This window comes from Engystomops pustulosus, chromosome 6 (assembly GCF_040894005.1).
Source record: "Engystomops pustulosus chromosome 6, aEngPut4.maternal, whole genome shotgun sequence".
Lineage (NCBI taxonomy): Eukaryota > Metazoa > Chordata > Amphibia > Anura > Leptodactylidae > Engystomops > Engystomops pustulosus.
The window spans coordinates 82,582,839-82,602,747 of record NC_092416.1 but is presented as its reverse complement, the minus strand read 5'-3'; the positions used below and the strand labels follow the sequence as shown (position 1 = coordinate 82,602,747).

The window sequence follows — 19,909 nt, the reverse complement described above, 5'->3', positions numbered from 1 at the left end:
TTCAAGGCTTTTTATAATCTTAAGTCTTTTTGAACCAGTTTTCAGGCTGTTTTTCCCGTTAAAAGAAAAACGCATTCCGAAAAAAAAAAAAAAAAAAACTATGACCGGTTTTGCCAATTATCTTAATACGGGTCAAAAACGGATGTGTTTTCAAAACAACGCATGAAGTCTTTTAACGATCTGCTTAAAAACGGGCCAAAACGCCACGTGTGCCGCCGGCCTAACGTGTGCCACCACCCTGAGGGTGCGTGCACATGTGGTATAAAGGCATGCATTGTCAAGCGCATCTCAACAGCTGAGAAAAGGAGAGTCGACCAATTACATTGCATTTACAACATTGCTATGTTGACAGCAATGTAATTAGACAAGTCATCTCTTCTCAGCTATTGTGATGCATTTAAAAACTAATGTGTCAATGCACAGAAACTAAAAAAAAAAGCATTAAAAGTTTGGTCTTTGATGAAAAAATTAAGGGTGCAGTCAAAGTATAGCGTTTTGATTCCGTTTTGAAACGGAATCAAAGCGCATGGGGGAGTGCCACGGCTGATCGCATATGCATTTCCATAAAAAAAATGCCACGTGGGAATTCACCCTGAGGGCGCGTTCACACGTTCCGCTATTGTCACGTTCATAATGCGACGCTAGCGCACAGGGGGCGGGGCTTGGGCAATCGCATATGCGTTTCCATAGAAATGCATGCGATCGGATTATCGATCGCATGCCTTTCCCGGGAAATGTGCCCTCAGGGTGAATTCCCAAGTGGAACGTGCCCAAAGGGTGATGCCACACATAGCGTTTTGAACCAGTTTTTGGTCCGTTTTTAAAAGGTCCGGACTGCTTAAAAATGGACCAAAAACAGGTTCAAAATGCCATGTGTGGCTTCACCCTCAGTCTGGAAACATGGGTTTAGTTTGGGATTGCCCAATTTATCTTCATGGTTGAGGCAGGCAAATCTGTGTTTTTTTTTTTGGTTTTTTTAAAAAGATTTTTGTCTCAAATGTTTAAACAACCTCTTGCATAATAACTGCGGCTTTCCACCACGATTATGCAAAAATAGTGACTTTTTCAGACGTCCACATCTGGAAACATGACAAATAAGGCTGGTGGCACAAGTGGCATTTTGAACCCGTTTTTTGGGCCGTTTTTTCATCAGCCCGTAAAAAAAAACGCATGCCCCCGAGACACAGTCGCGACCCACCTCTGTGCAATACCGTTGAATTTGTAAACGTAGTGCTAACGGCATGTGCGACCTCATCCTCAAAATAAACAACAGACCTCATATCAACCAGTTAGTCAGGCAAACCTCAGGGTGATGCCACACATGGCGTTTTTGGTCCGTTTTTAAACATCCGTTTTCAGCCATTTACCATGCGTTTGGCTGCTTACAACCTGTTTATCTATTAAGATAATTGGGAAAAACGGACTAAAAACGGACCAAAAACGCCATGTGTGGCATCACCCTCAGGGTGATGCAAACGCACACCAAGCCGCACCCACCGGGGTGGGCCGCGGCCCGATCGCATCAGCGTTTCTATGTTAACGTCTGCAGTCAGGAACGGGCCGCCGATTGCAGACGTTGACATAGAAACCGTGGGTGCGGTTTGGTCTGCGTTTGCAAGCGCAGCCAAAACGCAACGTGGTACAGCGCTCTCAGGGGATTGCAGTAGGAGTCAATGCATTGTGTACGGAAATGTGAAAACGGCCTGAGGCTTGTGGCACATGTGGCGTTTTGAACCCGTTTTTAAGCAGTCCGTTAAAAAAATGCATGCTTTTTTTCTAATTATCATAATTAGGGAAAAACGGATGCCTTTTCAAAAAAAAGCATGCATTTTTTTAACGGACTGCTTAAAAATGGCTCAAAAGCAGGTTCAAAACGCCACGTGTGCCACCGCCCTAAGGGTGAAGACACACATGGCGTTTTTGGGCCGTTTTTACTAAGTGCGTTTTCAGATCGTAAAAAACGCATGCGTTAAAAACGCGTGCGTTTTTTGAAAACGCATGCGTTTTTCATTGCGCAATTTCGGAAAAACGGACAAAAACGCATGCGTTTTCAAAAACCGCATGCGTTTAACGCATTCGTTTTTAACGATCTGAAAACGCACTTCGTAAAAACGGCCCAAAAACGGCCTAAAAACGCCATGTGTGTCTTCACCCTAAGGCCCATCTGCGTTTTGGCTTCCATTTATTTTTTTAATTCGGATTGTAATTTAAGGCCGCGGTCACCGCGAGGTGTCCGTTCATAACGCAACGCTAGCGCACAGGGGGAGGTCCTCAGCTTCGGCTTAACAATCGCATGCGTTTCCCTGGAAATGCATGTGCGTTCGGGCCGAGGACCTCCCCCTGTGCGCTAGCGTCGCGTTATGAACGGATGCCTAGCGGTACGTGGCCCAAAAACGGCCTAAAAACGCCAAGTGTGTCTTCACCCTAAGGCCTCTTGCACACTAGCGTTGCGTTTCACGTGCGGGTGCAATGCGTGAAAAACTGACGTTTTTGCTGCGTTTTTGTTCCATTTTTCCTAAAGAGTAATTTGCGTTTTTGTTGCGTTTTCGGCGCATTTTTGACGCACGATTCAATGGGAGACTCGAGCATATTTCAAAGGGACCATGGTTTGGGATTAAAATGTGTTATTTAATTGAAAAATAATGTCTTCTTATAATTTGCAAACATCTGCGATCTATTCTTCAATGTTCCGCGCGTATATTATCTCCCGACAATTTAGCAGATGTGAAGAACAGTGAAGAATAGAATAAAATCATTGTACACAGTGAACACAGTGACCACAGGATCATTTAAGATAAAAACACAGTGCAGAACACAGTGCAGAATAGATTACAGATGTTCGGCACATCTGCTTACTTGTCGGGAGATACGCGCGGAACGGCGCGAACAAAATAGCATGTGAAGAACAATATATATGTGTGTGAAGAACACATTGCAGATGTTTAAATACATCTGCAATGTGTTCTTCACACACATATATATTGTTCTTCACATGCTATTTTGTTCGCGCAGTTCCGCGCGTATCTCCCGACAAGTAAGCAGATGTGCCGAACATCTGTAATCTATTCTGCACTGTGTTTTTATCTTAAATGATCCTGTGGTCACTGTGTACACTGTGTACAATGATTTTATTCTATTCTTCACTGTTCTTCACTGTGTTTTATTAATTAAATGATCGTTCGCGAGCAGGGGAAATAATGTTATTCTGGTCACCTAGCAACCCTTACGTTAAAAACGCATTGCACTCGCATTGCACTTGCAATGATTGCGAGTGCAATGCGTTCTTGATGCATCTCCATAGACTTGAATGGTGCGTGAAAATTGCGCGTGACTCGCAAAAATAGAGCATGCTGCGATTTTGACGCGCGTGCAAACGAACGCAAGCACGCGCGTTGAAAACCACGCAAATGGAGAAAGACCCATTGAATACAATGGGACAGAGTGCAATGCGAGTTCTGAGCGTCAAATGCACGCGCAGAACTCGCGCGTGAAAAACGCCAGTGGAGAAGGGGCCTAAAACAGATTTCTGGACGGATTCATTAAAAGTATTAGGCCGGCGCCACACGTAGCGCTTTGTCTGCGCTTGCAAACAAAGTCGCACCCACCGGGGCGGGCCTCGGCCCGATCGCATCGGCGTTTCCATGGAAACGCCTGCGATCGGGAACGAGCCGCCGATGTTTCGCGTTAAATTGACGTAAAACACCGGCGGCTCGTTCCCGATCGCAGGCGTTTCCATAGAAACGCCGATGCGATCGGGCCGAGGCCCGCCCCGGTGGGCGCAACTTTGTCTGCATTTGCAAGCGCAGACAAAGCGCCACGTGTGGCGCCGGCCTTAGGGTGAAGACACACGTGGGGTTTTTAGGCCGTTTTTAGTTAGTGCGTTTTCAAATTGTTAAAAACGCATGCGTTTTGGACAGGTTTGACCAATTATCTTAATTCAAACTGGTCAGAAATGCATGCGTTTTGAACTAAAAACGGCCCAAAAACGCCACGTGTGTCTTCACCCTCAGGGCGCGTTCACACGTTGTGTTTTGGTTGCGTTTTCATTGCGTCTGAAACGCATATACAACAGCTGATGTGAGGTAATTTGCCTAATTACATTACCGTTTACGTTTGTAAACGCAATGTTAACGCATGCGTTAACAAAACGCATGCGTTAATGCATACATTAACATCGCGTTTACGATGCGTTTTGTAAACGGAAAGTTAAGAGTGAAGTAATTAGGCAAATCACCTCTCCTCAGCTGTTGTATATGCGTTTCAAACGCAATGAAAACGCAGGTCAAAAAGCAACGTGTAGTCTTTTTTTTAATTACGTATCCATTCGTTAATTGTATTCCTACTATCCGCTCTAATAACACATATAAAAAAAAAAATGGTTATTCCCAGCGTTGAGTCCCATAAAAGAAAATTACGCCCAGTATCCGAAATGGTAGCAATGAAAACTTTAGCTCATCTTGCAAAAAAAAAAAAAAAAACACCCGAGGCTCACACGGTGTGTCCTTGGACTGCTCTTGGTGTATTTATAAACGCACACGTTTTTGGCATAGTTTATCGTGCATTTAGCTGGTTTTAAATCAGTTATTCTTCATTTGTGGAAGTATAAGCAGCTGTGAAAATGCTTACACTTCCAGACAAACAGGTTCAAACCAGCCAAACGCATGGTAAAAACACAAAAACATATACATTTATAAACTTACCAAGAACAGTCCAAGACCGCACCCTCACACAGCTCCGTACACTAGAGTAGGACAAACGGCAAGAGATGGAAAAAATGAAGAATTATTTTTTTTTAAATTGTATTAAAACAGATGATAGCTAGAAATATCCGCAGGTTTCTATGTAAGACATAAGAAAGTTCCAGTTAATGGGAATAGTATATCCTGTGATGCCAGGTAGTTATAGTTCCAGCTGACTTTTAGGAGGAACACTATAGGAAATGCAGGTGATTTACACATCTGAAGTCGCTTACCCAGTGGGCACGTTGGTGTAGTGCGTCTGTACTGCGGTGGGCTGGCACTAAAATGGTTAATTGGCTGCCGGCATTTAAATTCCCTATAGGCGCCTTGTACTGAACAGGTGCAGCTGTGAAGAAGCCGAAGCTGAGGAAGGTTACCCTAGTAACCGAGTCTAACATTCATGCCTCATCCTTATTGGAGGAGAGGCTTTGGCGGGTGACGTAACTTCCGATCTGCTGACCAGCAGCACACTTCTATGCTGCTGTGACAACCACAGTGAGAGTCCGAGGCCGGGGAGTGTTTGGTTGTGATAGCAGCTCTTCTGCTGGGCGGGAGATGTATCCGCGCATGCGCACAATTGGCCTTGTATAGCGTAACGGTGTATTGTGTATGGTGAGGTGAACGTGTGTAGGAGATGTATGGAGAGCAGAGGAATGTACATTTATGATATATATAACTCTGGGGTTAATGTTAAAGTTAGCTTGAAAGGACCCAGGCATGTAAATGTGTGTGTATATAGTATATATATAGTGTAGGTAGTATGAAAGATGCTATGTACACAAGACGATGTGCCCGCCATACCATAGCACGGTGGGCACACTTCAGCGGGCGGGAGAGGAGGAGGGGGATGATCGCTGCTCACCTCTGCATAGTGATCTATGGCGCACGGCGCCGTATTACAGGGAAGTTAATAATAATTCTTTATATAGCACACAGATTACACAGCGCTGAACAAAGCATGTCAAATTGGTCCCTGTCCCCATAGGGCTCACAATCAACCTACCAGTATGTTATTGGAGTGTGGGAGGAAACTGGAGTACCTGGAGAAAACCCACGCAAACACGGAGAGAACATATAAACTCTTTGCAGATGTTGACCTGGGTGGGATTCGAACCCAGGACCCCAGTGCTGTAAGGCAGAAGTGCTACTCAGCCACCATGCCACCCCATTTACCCATATTACACCGTGCACCCTAGTGTGTTGTAATATTTCATAAGTGTATTCTGTTTTGTCCATTACAACCAGGGCACCATCTTAGTCAGCAGGCTGAATTACAATATCCCTATTGTCCCCTAGAGACCTCAATGAGAGTGTTTCTACTTTGGCTAAGTTAAAGTGGGATTTATAGAGACCCCTACGGACATCTTGGGAGGATTTTTCCACATCTGAGTAGGAATATACTTACACCTGCGCTGATGGGAAGCAGCATAAACTGAAGGAGGACAAACTATTGGAACTTCATAGCCACATTAACCCTGGCAAACCTCCATGTCAATGAAGCAGCTGTCCAATAGCAGGCTGATACTACATGACCAATGCTAAAATTTGCAAATAGCATTGTCATGGGGACTACTTTACCTATCAAGCTAGGTAAGTGCTGACATTGAAGCCTGCGATTGCCATGGAGATGGGAGGCTGCAGATTGTTTTGCATGTGTTGTTGAGTGTGGAGGCCGCTGAATGCTCTCCCATGTCCTGAGTCATGTTACTTCCTCATAAAAAAAGGAATAACCCTTGGGGAGCCCTCCTGCACACACATATTACATAGTGCGTAGTACAAGGCATCTCAGAAGCTGATATTACTTATGCCACTTTTACATCAGTCTATTTATTGTACAGAACTTGTTTCTTTCAGCCCATATGAAAAATGTAGGTGTAAAACCCATGTAATACATCTCTGTACAATGTAAGTAACTGAGTACTTAAGCTAAGGGCTGTTTCACATTACTCCATGATAACGGCCATGCCACAGACTGATCACTATTGATATATGATGCACAGAGTTCATATTTCCTTGATATGCAGCAGAGCCGACTCATTAGAAAGATGCACAGAACACTTGCATGAAAAATGCTTGTGTAAAAGAGGCTTAAAGGGGTTTTCCCACGAAGGGCCTAACATGCTGATCAGTGGGGGTCTCAGTGCTGAGACCCCCGCAGATCATGAGAACGAGGGGTCCGACTGACCCCTTGCTACGCCTCACACTAAGGAAGCGGACGGCCATGCATGACCCTTCTCTATGGAGTGTTGTTCTCGCGATCTGCGGGGGTCTCATCAGACTTCTACTCATTAGCAAGTTAGACCCTATCCCGTGGATAGGGCCTAAGGGTGATGTCACACATGGCGTTTTTAGGACTTTTTGGGCCATTTTTAGTGTGTTTTCAGATCCATTTTTTGAAAACGCATGCATTTTTGTCCGTTTTTAATGGCGCAAATTTGGAAAACCATACACAAACGCATGCGTTTTTACTATCTGAAAATGCACTAACTAAAAACGGCCCAAAAATGGCCGAAAAACGCCATGTGTGACATCACCCGAATTTGCCTTCGTGGGAAAACCCCATTAAGTTTGGTAGCAGGCTGGCAGCGACTTACCTAGATGGCTTGAGGCTGTGGAACACTCAGGATGCGTTCACACGTGTCATTTACAGTGCGCTTTGAAACCCAATACAATAGCTGAGGAGAGGAGATTTACCTAATTACACATCTTCCACCCCACACCACAAAACCAGGGATGAACCCATTTAATTCATTCTGGGAAGTTATGGACTGCGAGCTAATAGGAAAGCATGCTATGTGATGGTTTACATATCGAATAGAATGTGTATAATAGAATATTATAACACATAACACACTAAAGTGGCTCTGAAATTATTGCAAATACTAGCATATTGCTACCACTTGCAAATATTTTCCCCTTTCTCAAATGTGATGTCACTGGATGTATTTATCTGTATGCTTATGTTGGACCTAGTGTAGAAATTAACCCATTCAGGACTGTTTTGGCCTCTAGAATGCTGCCCCATTTTCCAAATCTGCCCTGTGTATGTGAGTAGTTATAGCTTTGGAACACTATAAGATTGTTTTCTTGTGACGCATTGTACTTCCAATTTGTTTAAAAAATTTTATGATACCTTTTGTGTTTAGTTATAAAAAAAAAAAATGGAAATTTTGAAAAATTTGGAAAAAATCTTTATTTTCAAAGTTCTAAATGCTCCACTTTTGAAGCAGATCAGTCATAGCACCCAAATTAATTCATAAAATACATTTCCCAAATGTCTGCTTTATGTTGGCATGGTTTTTTAACATTCTACATATTTTACTAGAATGTTATAAGGCTTAGAATTTGGGTGCCATTTTTCACATTTTTGGAAATTCATCAAAACCTGTATTTAGAGGGACCTGCTTAGCTTTCAATTGACTGTGAGAGGCCTAAATAATGACTCTTAAATTACCCCATTATGGAAATTACACCCCTCAACATATGAAAACACACTTTTAAGAAGGTGTTTCTATAGGTGCAAAACAAAATACAGGTGAGGTCTACAAATTGTAATATACAATTGACAATACATTAATTTTGAGTGGAAAATTAATCATTTGCAATGGATTAAATGGAAAAAAGCACAGCCGGGCATAGAATAAAAGGAGCCCCATTGTCAGGATCGGTGATAGTGGATCCCCTGTACCACCATGGACGATGATGTAAGCCGACACCTGGGACTGGAGTCTAAGTGGCACCCGGTTTTCACCAGAGCCCACCGCAAAGCAGGTTGGACTTGTTGCGGCATGCTACCACCAGGTCGTTCCACAGGCGCGACTTTGCCCGACTTTGTGAGAAGTCCAGTACTTGACTGTAGTTGACCTGTAGTTGATCGCACAAAGAGCGCCAGAAACGGAAAACAGGACCCCATGGTCCGAGACAATGTTTAGGGGAAGTCCATGTAGCCAGAAGATGTGCAGGAAGAACAAGGTTGCAAGGCGTGGAGCCGACGGCAGACCTGGCAGAGGAATGAAGTGGGACATCTTAGAGAAGCAATTCGTTACCACCCAGATTACTGTATTACCGGAAGAAGATGGGAGATCCGTAATAAAGTCCATGACTATGTGAGTCCACTGGCAACGGGAGTAGCAAACCTGCAGGCTTGAGGCGTGATAACTTGTTACGGGCACAGGAAGCAAAGGAACCCACAAAATCTTGAATGTCCTTGACCAGATCTGGCCACTAGTAGTAACGAGATATGAGGGCAACAGATCTCTGCACCCCAGGGTGCCCAGCCACATGAGAGTAATGTCCCCAAGTTATTATCCTCTTCCGAAGAGCAGGTCGGACATGGATTTTGCCAGGAGCCAGATGCTGTAGGTACACAGAAGCCGCAGCAACCAGTCGGAGGAACGATATGACGAGGAGCCCACTCTTTCCCAACCATATCAGAGGCATGAGAGAGGGCATCGGCTTTGATGTTCTTCTTGGCTGGACGGAAGTGAATCAGGAAGTTGAATCATGAGAAAAAGAGAGACCAGCGAGCCTGACAAGGATTGAGGCGCTGAGCAGTCTGAAGATACATGTGATTCTTGTAATCAGTGTAGATATGGACCGGATGATGAGCCCCCTCCAGAAGATAGCACCATTCCTCCAAAGCAAGCTTTATGGCTAGAAGTTCCCGATCACCAATAAAATAATTCCACTCGGCAGCTGAGAAGGTCTTGGAGAAGAAGCCGCAGGTGAAGGTTCGACCTTTGGGTCCTTTCTGGGTGATGACAGCCCCAGCACCAACAGATGAGGTGTCCACCTCCAACTGGAATGGTTTCTCAGTATCAGGCCGTGTGAGTACTGGCGCAGAGGCAAAAGCCGACTTTAGCTTGGTGAAGGCTTTTTCAGCTGCCGGTGGCCAAAGTCTCGGATTGGCATTCTTCTTAGTCAGCGCCACAATGGGAAATACAAAAGAAGAAAATAGTGGAATAAATTGCCGGTAATAATTGGCGAAACCCAGAAATCTCTATATGGCACGTAGTCCCACTGGCCGAGGCCCCTGAAGTACAGCAGACAGCTTAGCAGGATCCATCTGTAGTCCTTTGTCATAAATGATGTATCCCACGAACGGAAGACTACTCTAATGGAATTGGCATTTCCCGAGCTTGGCATATAAGTGATTGACCCTTAGGCGCCTGAGAACTTGCTGGACGTGGGTCAGATAAGACTGTAGGTCAGGCGAAAACACCAAAATATTGTCAAAGTAGACAACGACACAAATGTATAGCAAGTCTCTGAAAATATTGTTGACAAATTCTTGGAACACCGCTGGGGCATTGCAGAGTCCAAAGGGCATCACCAAATACTCAAAATGCCCATCACGAGTATTGAAGGCCGTCTTCCACTCATCGCCTTCACGGATACGAGGGGCAGATCAGTGATAGTGGATCGATCCCCTGTACCACTGCTGACTAGAAGTTGGACCTGTTGCGGCGTGGTACCACCAGGTTGTTCCACAGGCGCGACTATGTCCGCGGTGGCAGCCAAGGCGTAGTACAAGAACTTAAGGCAAACTCGTGGTTGGGGACAGGCAGGAGGTCGAGACAGGCAGCAGGTCGAGACAGCACAGGATCAGAATCGGAAACGTAGTGGCAGGTCAGGACAGGCAGCACGGGATCGGAGTCAGGAACGGAATCAAGGTCACAATGGGAAATCAGGATAATCACAGAGGGCTTGGAATATAGCTTTCTCTCAGGCACGGAAGCACAAAGATCCGGCTGGGGACATAGGATGGGGCTGGAATTTATCAGGGCTGGCAGCTGGCCAGCGCCAATTAGAGGCGTGCTGGTCTTCAACACGCTTGTGCCCTAGAACACCGGAACGCGCACGCCAGAGCAAGGACATTACGGGGACCACCACTGGAGCCAGGGCAGGTATGTGAGACGCTGGGGTACACGGTGCAAATCGGGATATTGGTCACCGGGGCAGCCCTGACAACCATCCAGAGCAGATTTGCATTGTCAAATTGTACAGGTTATACTTTATTTTCTTTTTTAAATGTAGATGCTTATTTTTTTGCCACATGAGTTGCATTTTTCTAGTACATAATTTTGGGGCATCTATAGCTAATTGGTGGGATTTTATTATCTCTTTATTGGTGGAGGAAATGAAAAATACCAAAAAAAATATCCTCTGCAAACCCTATTCGCATAAAAATTCTTCACATTTATTTTCAAATCTCTATAAAACAAGGAATTCCTACATCACCACATTTCAATCAAACTAATTGTACATTCCTTCGTGGAAGGGTTGAGAAAAACACCAATAAAGATTGTTGAATAATACAAACAAAAATTAATGTAGTCAGAAAAATACTTTATTAATAAAAGAAAATACATTGGTTTTTTAAAAGTTGTCCTAGATGGGACATAAAGACGGTTGTATACCAGGCAGCAGGTGGTGAAAAAGCTTATATCAAGAAGAAGTCATAGTATAATTGGCAACTGTGGCCTTAAAAATCCATTGGTATAAATGGGAAAAGCCCAATAGTGTGTATGAGTATAAACTACATAAGAATACCAGAAGAAGTTCCTATCAAAGAAGGAAGTAATCAAGTAGAGATGGCTTACCCATGTGGACAACGCCGCAGCACTGGGATGACAACCACCCTGATGTACGTTTCGGCTGGTTTGCAGCCTTCGGCGCCACATTTCACCACACTCTGCCGGGAAGCTGAAGCTGCGAGTTGAAGTGGTGCGCCGGAGATAAGTGTTTTCTTTATTTTTAGGCGCCTCCTCTGTGGACATGTCATATGGGGGGCACTGCTAGGTACATTTTCGGGGGCCTCTGCTGCGTCCATTTTTATATGGGGAGGGGGAAGCTGTGGACATTTCATTGGGGGCTCTGCTGTGGACATTTTATTAATGAGGGAGGCTGCTGTTGGACATGTTATTAGTGAGGGGAGGCCGCTGCTGGACATGTTATTAGTGAGGGGAGGCCGCTGCTGGACATGTTATTAGTGAGGAGAAGCCGCTGCTGGACATGTTTTTAGTGAGAGGAGGCAGCTGCTGGACATGTTTTTAGTGAGTGGAGGCCACTGCTGGACATATTATTAGTGAAAGGAGCCCACTGCTGGACATGTTATTAGTGAGGGGGGGGGGGCACTGCTAGGCATATTATTAGTGAATGGAGCCCGCTGCTGGACATGTTATTAGTGAGTGGAGGCCACTGCTGGACATATTATTAGTGAATGGAGCCCACTGCTGGACATGTTATTAGTGAGGGGGGGGGCACTGCTAGGCATATTATTAGTGAATGGAGCCCGCTGCTGGACATGTTATTAGTGAGGGGAGGCCACTGCTAGACATGTTATTAGTGAGAGGAGGCCACTGCTAGACATGTTATTAGTGAGAGGAGGCCACTGCTGGACATGTTATTAGTGAGGGGATGCCGCTGCTGGGACATGTTATCAGTGAGGGGAGGCCTCTGCTGGGACATGTTATTAGTGAGGAGAGGCCACTGCTGGAACATGTTATTAGTGAGGAGAGGCCGCTGCTGGACATGTTATTAGCAAGGGAAGGCCGCTACGGGGACATGTTATTACTGAGGGAAAGCCGCTGCTGGGACATGTTATTAGCGAGGAGAAGCCGCTGCTGGACATGTTTTTAGTGAGGGGAGGCCACTGCTGGACATGTTATTAAAGGCGCATATCACAAATTCACATAACGGGACGCTAGCTTTCTATCCGCCCGACCCAGGGTTTCGCCGGCAAGGCTTCTTCCGGGGCGTTGCTCAGCAATGCGCCAGAAAACAGCAGCAGTTTATTTCCCAAGTATTTGAGAACTATCACCTGGAAGGTATTTGTTCATTGGCTGGGTACTTGTATTTATACTAGATCCGGGTCGGCCTTACATCACCCCCAGATGAAGGCTTGACAGCTGAAACGTGCGTCGGGGTCAGCGTGGGGCTTATTCGCACTATGGGTGAGGACAATTTGATGCATGTATGCACTTTATGAGTACTTTTCATGTCCTTATGTATTCATTGTCTATTTATTTACTTCTATTTACAATTGCCATTGTGTAAAATATTATATACAGCTTCAGCCCACGCTGTCTAGTGCTGGGGTGGACTCCGCCTGGGCACAGTAGTCCATCTTTTTGTATGTATATACATGCTGTTTTTAGATTTTCTTTACAATAAAATTTATCTACTTTTGAATACTTTTTTGGAACTTTTTTCTGGTTGGTTTGAGTGTTGTTCTCATGTTCCATGGTGAATACATGTATTTGGATTTATAAATTTCTAGCAAAAACTCTAGGTTTGGTTTGATCACAGGTGCCCTGTCAGGTTTAATAAGGAGGATTTCTGGCCTCATAAATGGGGTCGGGACCATCAGTTGTGTTGTGTAGAAGTCCGGTGGATACACAGCTGATAGTCCTACTGAATAGACTGTTAGCTGCTTAGCCATAATACAAATTCTAAGTAAAGAAAAATGAGCCATCATTAATTTATGAAATGAAGGTCAGTGAGTCTGAAAAATTGGGAAAACTCTGAAAGTGTCCTCAAGTGCAGTTGTAAAACCATCAAGTGCTACAAAGAAACTGGCTCGCATGAAGACCGCCCCAGGAAAGGAAGACCAAGAGTCACCTCTGCTGCGGAGGATAATTTAATCCGAGTCACTAGCTGCAGAAATCGCAGGTTAATTGCAGCTCAGATTAGAGACCAGGTCTCTGCCACACAGAGTTCTAGTAGCAGACACATCTCTACAGCAACTGTTAAGAGGAGATTGTGTGCAGCAGCCTTCATGGTAAAATAGCTGCTAGGAAACCACTGCTAAGGACAGGCAACACGTGGAAGAGACTTGTTTGTGCTAAAGAACAAAAGCAGTGGAAATCTGTGCTTTGGTTCGATGAGTCCAAATTTGAGATCTTTGGTCCCAACCACCTTGTCTTCGTGCATTTCAGAAAAGGTGAACTCTACATGCCTGGTTCCCACCGTGAAGCATGGAGGAGGAGGTGTGATGGTTTGGGTTACTTTGCTGGTGACATTGTTGGGGATTTATTCAAAATTGAAAGTATACCATCTTGCAGTTGCATGTTATTCCATCTGGTTTGCGTTTAGTTGGACCATTATTTATTTTTCAACAGGACAATCACCCCAACCACACCTCCAGGCTGTGTAAGGGCTATTTGACCAAGAAGGAGAGTCCTCCACAGTCACCAGACATGAACCCAATCGAGATGGTTCAGGGGTGAGCTGGAACGCAGGCAAAAGGACCAACAAGTGCTAAGCATCTCTAAGAACTCCTTCAAGACTGTTGGAAGACCGTCTCAGGTGACTACCTCTTGAAGCTCATCAAGAGAATGCCAAGAGTGTGCAAAGCAGTAATCAAAGCAAAAGGTGGCTACTTTGAAGAACCTAGAATATAAGACATATTTTCAGCTGCTTCACACTTTTATGTTAAGTATATAATTCCACATGTGTTACTTCATAGTTTTGATGACTTCAGTGTGAATCTACAATTTTTATAGTCAGGAAAATATAGAAAACTGGAGTAGAAGCAGTGATAAATCTACCCACATGCACACATACAAAATATATACACAAATACATTTATACATACAGTCTTCTTATTCTGGGGTCCAGTAACTGCTGGGGGAAGTAGATGGCAAGAGGTAGAGATGAAAGATCTCTAGTGCTGATGTTCTGTTGTCCCATCCCCTCTTCTGACATTTCTTATCTGAGCTGCCAGCTCAGCTGAGGAAGATGTGCACTTTTGTATAATTCTGTATAATGTTCAGCATAGTATATATAATATACACAGTGTACCTCCTCCATTCTTAAGTGTGTCAGGTGCTGGGCCCCTTTACACTGCGGGCCCCATAGCAGCCGCTATGGCTGCTACCCCTGTTGTTATGTCCCTGTCTGCATACCAGTACACTAGCCTGAATTGACTAACAGGAATAAGGTGCCCAGTTTCTTCACTGCAGCACTGCAGGGGTTACCCAAGTTATCTTATAGTAGAGACCCCACAGTGGGTTATTACATGTTTAGAAATGCAATTCAAGCAAAGTGGGTAGGAGGTGCTCCCAATTGCAGATGCATTACACCTGAACGTGTGTTTTTGAGAACCTGCTAATCATGTTTCAACAGGAAAACAATTATTGCTCATTCCTGAATGAAAACATTTAGGTAAAAAAACATCTGAGTTTGGAAGTAGCTCCTCCCCGCTGAGCTTGAAATGCATTCCTTGATGCAAGTGAACAGATGAAATGTATAATAAGGTAAACCATTGAGAATATGCAAATACACATTTCCTACATAAAAGTGTAAAAACAATATTAGAACAAATGGAAACAAATAAAACAAGGACAGAATTTTACATAACCTTTCTCTTATCATACAAGAACCCAATGACCTATATGGATATATCTGGCATTTAATGAAATTTGCGGTATTAATTATTGTCTATATATTCTGTACATATTTTATACTTATTTTTCTCTACCTGTCTGAAAAGTACAAAGATCAAAGCACTGTAGTATCCTTCCTTTATTAGTTTGTAATTAGTGAAGTTTAGCTGCGCTGTAGAACTTGCTAAATGGACCTTGTACCGCCACTGCGTTATAATTGGACTAATCATAAAGAGCGTAAATGCTAATTATTGTAGGTAGGAAGTACCACAGCAGTATAGTAATACTTTTTAATAAGGCTAATTACTGCCACAGTACAGAGTTTCTAGTGTGCTGAGTCCAAACTGTACAAATGTGTTCTTCAGTAACACATTTCCATGGAAACATATCTTCACTTACTTTATATAAGCTTCTAAAAAGTATTTTAGAGATTTAATTTAAAAAGGTACTAGAGAAATGTGGGCATCCATGTAATGCAGGTTAGACACAAAGGACTGTGAAAAACATTCATGTGTCGTCTGCTTTTCAACCCTTTAAGGACCTCTCCCCTTTTTGTTTTTTCATTTTTATTTTTCACTCTCCACAATCAAAAATCTATAACTTTTTTATTTTTACACGTAAAGAGCAGTGTGATGGCTTGTTTTCTGCGTAACAAATTGCACTTCATAGTGATGGTATTTATTCTCCCATGCTGTGTACTGGGAGGCAGGAAAAAAAATTCATAATGCGGTGAAATTGGTGAAAAAACGCATTTGCAGCGTTTTCTTGTGGGCTTTGAATTTATTGCTTTCACTGTGCGCCACAAATGACATGTCTACTTTATTCTTTAGGTCAGTGCGATCACGGGGATACCAAATTTGTATAGGTTTTATAATGTTTTCATACATTTACAAAAATGAAAAACTTGTGTAGAAATTCTTTTTTTTAATTTTGCCATCTTCTGGCGCAAATAACTTTTTTATACTTTGGTGTATAGAGCTGAGGGTGGTGTAATTTTCTACGCCTTTTAATGCTACCATTTTTATGACTATATGGCATTTTGATCACTTTTTATTGATTTTTCCACATTTTTCAAAATGACAAAAAGTGCCATTTTCGACTTTGGGCGCTAATTTTCGTTACGGGGTTAAATGCAGTAAAAAACATTTATTATATTTTGATAGAACAGACATTTTTGGATGTGGCGCTAACTAATTTGTTTGTGATGTTTACTGTTTATTTATATCAGTTCTAGGGAAAGGGGGGTGATTTGAATTTTTAGGTTTTTTTATTATAATTTTTTTAAAAACTTTTTTTTCATTTTTACGGTACTTTTATTATTTTTCAGATTCCCTAGGGTACGTTAACCCTAGGTTGTCAGATTGATTCTACTATATACTGCCATACTATTGTACGGAAGACCCGAAGCTTTCACATCGCATGCATGAGTTTAAACCAATATGTTGAATTATTTAGTCTTCAAAAACTGGTTTCAGCTATAAACCCTAGTGCACAAGGAGAGAGTGTATACCTTTCCCTTGGTATTGACCCACTGCCCGTCAATGACATATCCACAAATGACGTTGTAATTGATTTCTTCAAAGTTGCAATTCCCCTTGCGTGCCTCTTAGGACCCCTGTATTAGACCATGTCGTGAGTTTAAAGGGAGTCACCAACTCAACTATTTCTGATCTGTGCATTTGTGTCACAATTAAGGCCCTCCAAGGTAGTTATTTTTCTTACCTGTAGATGGCACTGTTGATTTTGTGATATAATTGACTAATAAATCCTCCATAGAGAGTAAGAGCTATAAACTGAAGAGGATAATAGAAGGAAAAACTGGTCTCAGCAGAGATTTCTTCATGAACAGCGTTCCACCTGCCCTTATTTAATCTGTAATTGCCAGACAGATCTGCTTTACATTTGTGAGCCTTGCATTGCCTCACATATTCTTTTCCTTTGCTGCCTGTTGTCGTTCCGTCTTAATGACATTATAACCATACAACATCAAATCTTAATTTACATGCCAATGATTCTTAAGCCTTTTTTGGATGACTCTATTTTAGCTTCCATATTACAGCCAAAAGTCTCAGCTTGACTATAGCTCTAATGAGCTGAACTAACAACATCATAGGGATTTATGATGCTGTTAGTTCTGGTTATTAGAGATGCGGCCAAGCTTGGACTTGTAGTTGTAATATGGACACTTCAGTATGTGTACAGTATATCTTTCTGACCTATACATATTTAAGTGTGGTGACAAATTATTGTTAATAGATTAAATGGTCAGGGAAACGTCACTGCAAAGAGCATAAAATAAGAATTAACAATGACTTGCAGTTCTCTGGAGCACCCAGCACCATGTGTGATATTGTTAAATATATATGTAAAAAGCCAACTGTAGGAGGACCATGGAACCGAGTTTAGGACAGGGCTTGATGATTGGCCACACTCTTGTGGGGTATGAAGGGACAGCATCACATGAGGGAAAGAATGTTATTCGGACAGACATGGGGGCTTTTGACCATTGCCCCACAATGGTGGAACTTGGCTAAGTTATAAAAAGGGTTGGAGTTTCTGCCTTTAGTTTTACTGAAAAAGATCATAAATAAAGCACAGCAAAATACACATGCAAGAATCCGCATAGTTTGGGGCTACACATATGCATGTTTTCTCTCTATCTGATATGAAATAAGAATAAACGTTTCCCATTTGAGGTCAACTTGGATTACCAAAATTAGTTTTATTTGCCAAAAAACAGAATATTGAGAATGAAAGCTTTTTTATGCAAAGTCAGAGCTTTACATACACTTACATTACTAGGACTATGACAATTTGGGACAGCCCATATGATGATATCACATCTTTGGAAGCTTCTGGAGATTCTAGATTTTAGAGATGTATTTTAAGGCACACCTGAAACATATTGTTTCTTTGTGTAACATTATAGGAAAGTGTAAAGAAATCAGCCAAGTAGGCGGTCCCCTACTTAAGAACACCCGAGCCCTAGTTACAAACGACCTCTAGATGTTGGCAATTTACTCTACCTTAGCCTTAGGCTACAATGATCAGCTGTAACAGTTATCACACGTGTCTGCAAATAAGATTTATTGTTAATCCTGGTTCTTTTGGCAATTCAACATATTTAACCCCTTCCCGACTTGCGGCATACTAGTACGATGCAAGCCGGGTCCCAGAGGGCCCGCAAGCCCTCTCTGTAGCCGGTAAGTCTTTGCTGCTTACCAGTAGCACCCAAGGATATCTCGTTTTAACCCATTCATTACATTGGGGGACATTTACTTAAAGTGTCGATGTCTGCATTGACTTTGTTACCGACCTGCTCTGGGAAAGAAGATACACATTTAATATTGTAGAGCTGTGCGGAGACATTTCTGGCGCCGAGACCATTTTCTGTCCCTGGGACCAAAACAGTCCCTGCTAGACCAGTTTTCTTTTGGTCTACTTTCCGCCAGTTTACAGCGCCCAAAAAGGGCTGCAACACATATTAATTGTGTCTGAGTTTCCACTCCGCCAAAGCCACGCCCCTTTTCGGAGAAGAGTCGGAGCAGACAGAAAAAGTCATTTTTTTCTGGCGCCGCCAGCTAATAAATAGGTCTGAGAGCAGAACGTGTGGTGAGAGCGCCACAAAACTGGTGGAAACGCCATAGTAAATGTCCCCCATTGTATTGAATGAGGAGGAAAATCACCATATACTGCCATACTGTAGTATGGCTGTATATGATAGGATCGATCAGACAACCTAGGGTTAAAGTACCCTACGGAGTCTGAAAAATCCCATTTCCCTAGAACTGATATAAATATTAATAAACAGTAAAAATCATAAACACATTTCGCCGCGTCCGAAAATGCCCGATCTATCAATATATAATAACGGTTTTTCACTGCGTTTTACACCGTAACAGAAAATAGCGTCCGAAGTAAAAATGGCACTTTTTTACCATTTTGAAAAATATTAAAAAAATTAAAAGTGATCAAAAGAACGTATAGTCCTAAAAATCCAAAATCCTAAAAACCAAAAACTGAAAAAATTATTGGCGCCAGAAGGTTTTAATTTTTGTAAATGTATGAAAATATTATAAAACCTATACCTATTTGTTATCCCGTGATCGTGCCGACCCAAAGAATAAAGTAGACACGTCATTTGTGGTGCACAGTGAAAGCCGTAAAATCCAAGCCCACAAGAAAACGTTGCAAAAGTATTCTTTCACCATTTTCACTGCATTTGGAATTTTTTTCCCGCTTCCCAGTACACGGCATGGAATATTCAATACCATCACTATGAAGTGCAATTTGTTACACAAAAAATAAGCCATCACAGAGCTCTTTATGTGGAAAAATAAAAATGTAAAAGATTTTTGAAGGTGGTGAGTGGAAAATGGAAGTGAAAAAACTAAAAAGGGCCAGGTCGTTAAGGGGTTAAAATCCAATTGTCACAGAGACCAAAAATTTTTGTCTGGGATTACAATTGTGAAATATACAGTTCCGACTTACATACAAATTCAACTTAAGAACTTACCTACAGAACCTATCTTGTACTTTACCCAGGGACTGCCTGTATACTTCAACAACTGTGGATCATTCTTAGATGTAATTTCCACAAATTCATCTCGTTCATCTGTACAATTATAAGTAAAAATGAGATGGAAATGTCAGCCATTATACCGCTCTGGATGCAGACAGGTTCTGCATCCCAGCATTCCAAGAACAAAAGCAAAATGTCTTGTGAAGATGCTGGCTGAAGCTGGTAAGAGTCTGGTGTTATTCACAGTGAAATAACTACTA

General features: G+C 42.6%; 1 protein-coding gene across 1 annotated transcript in view; it reads right to left on the bottom strand.

The window, feature by feature from the left end:
• The window catches only part of DNAAF3 (dynein axonemal assembly factor 3), a 31,478-nt gene extending 26,253 nt beyond the window's left edge, over positions 1–5,225 (bottom strand). Inside the window, exon 1 of the mRNA XM_072156783.1 lies at positions 4,973–5,225. The gene's annotated coding sequence lies outside the window, so the exon portion shown is untranslated. The remainder of the gene's footprint in view (positions 1–4,972) is intronic.
• Between the last annotated feature and the right edge of the window lie 14,684 nt (positions 5,226–19,909).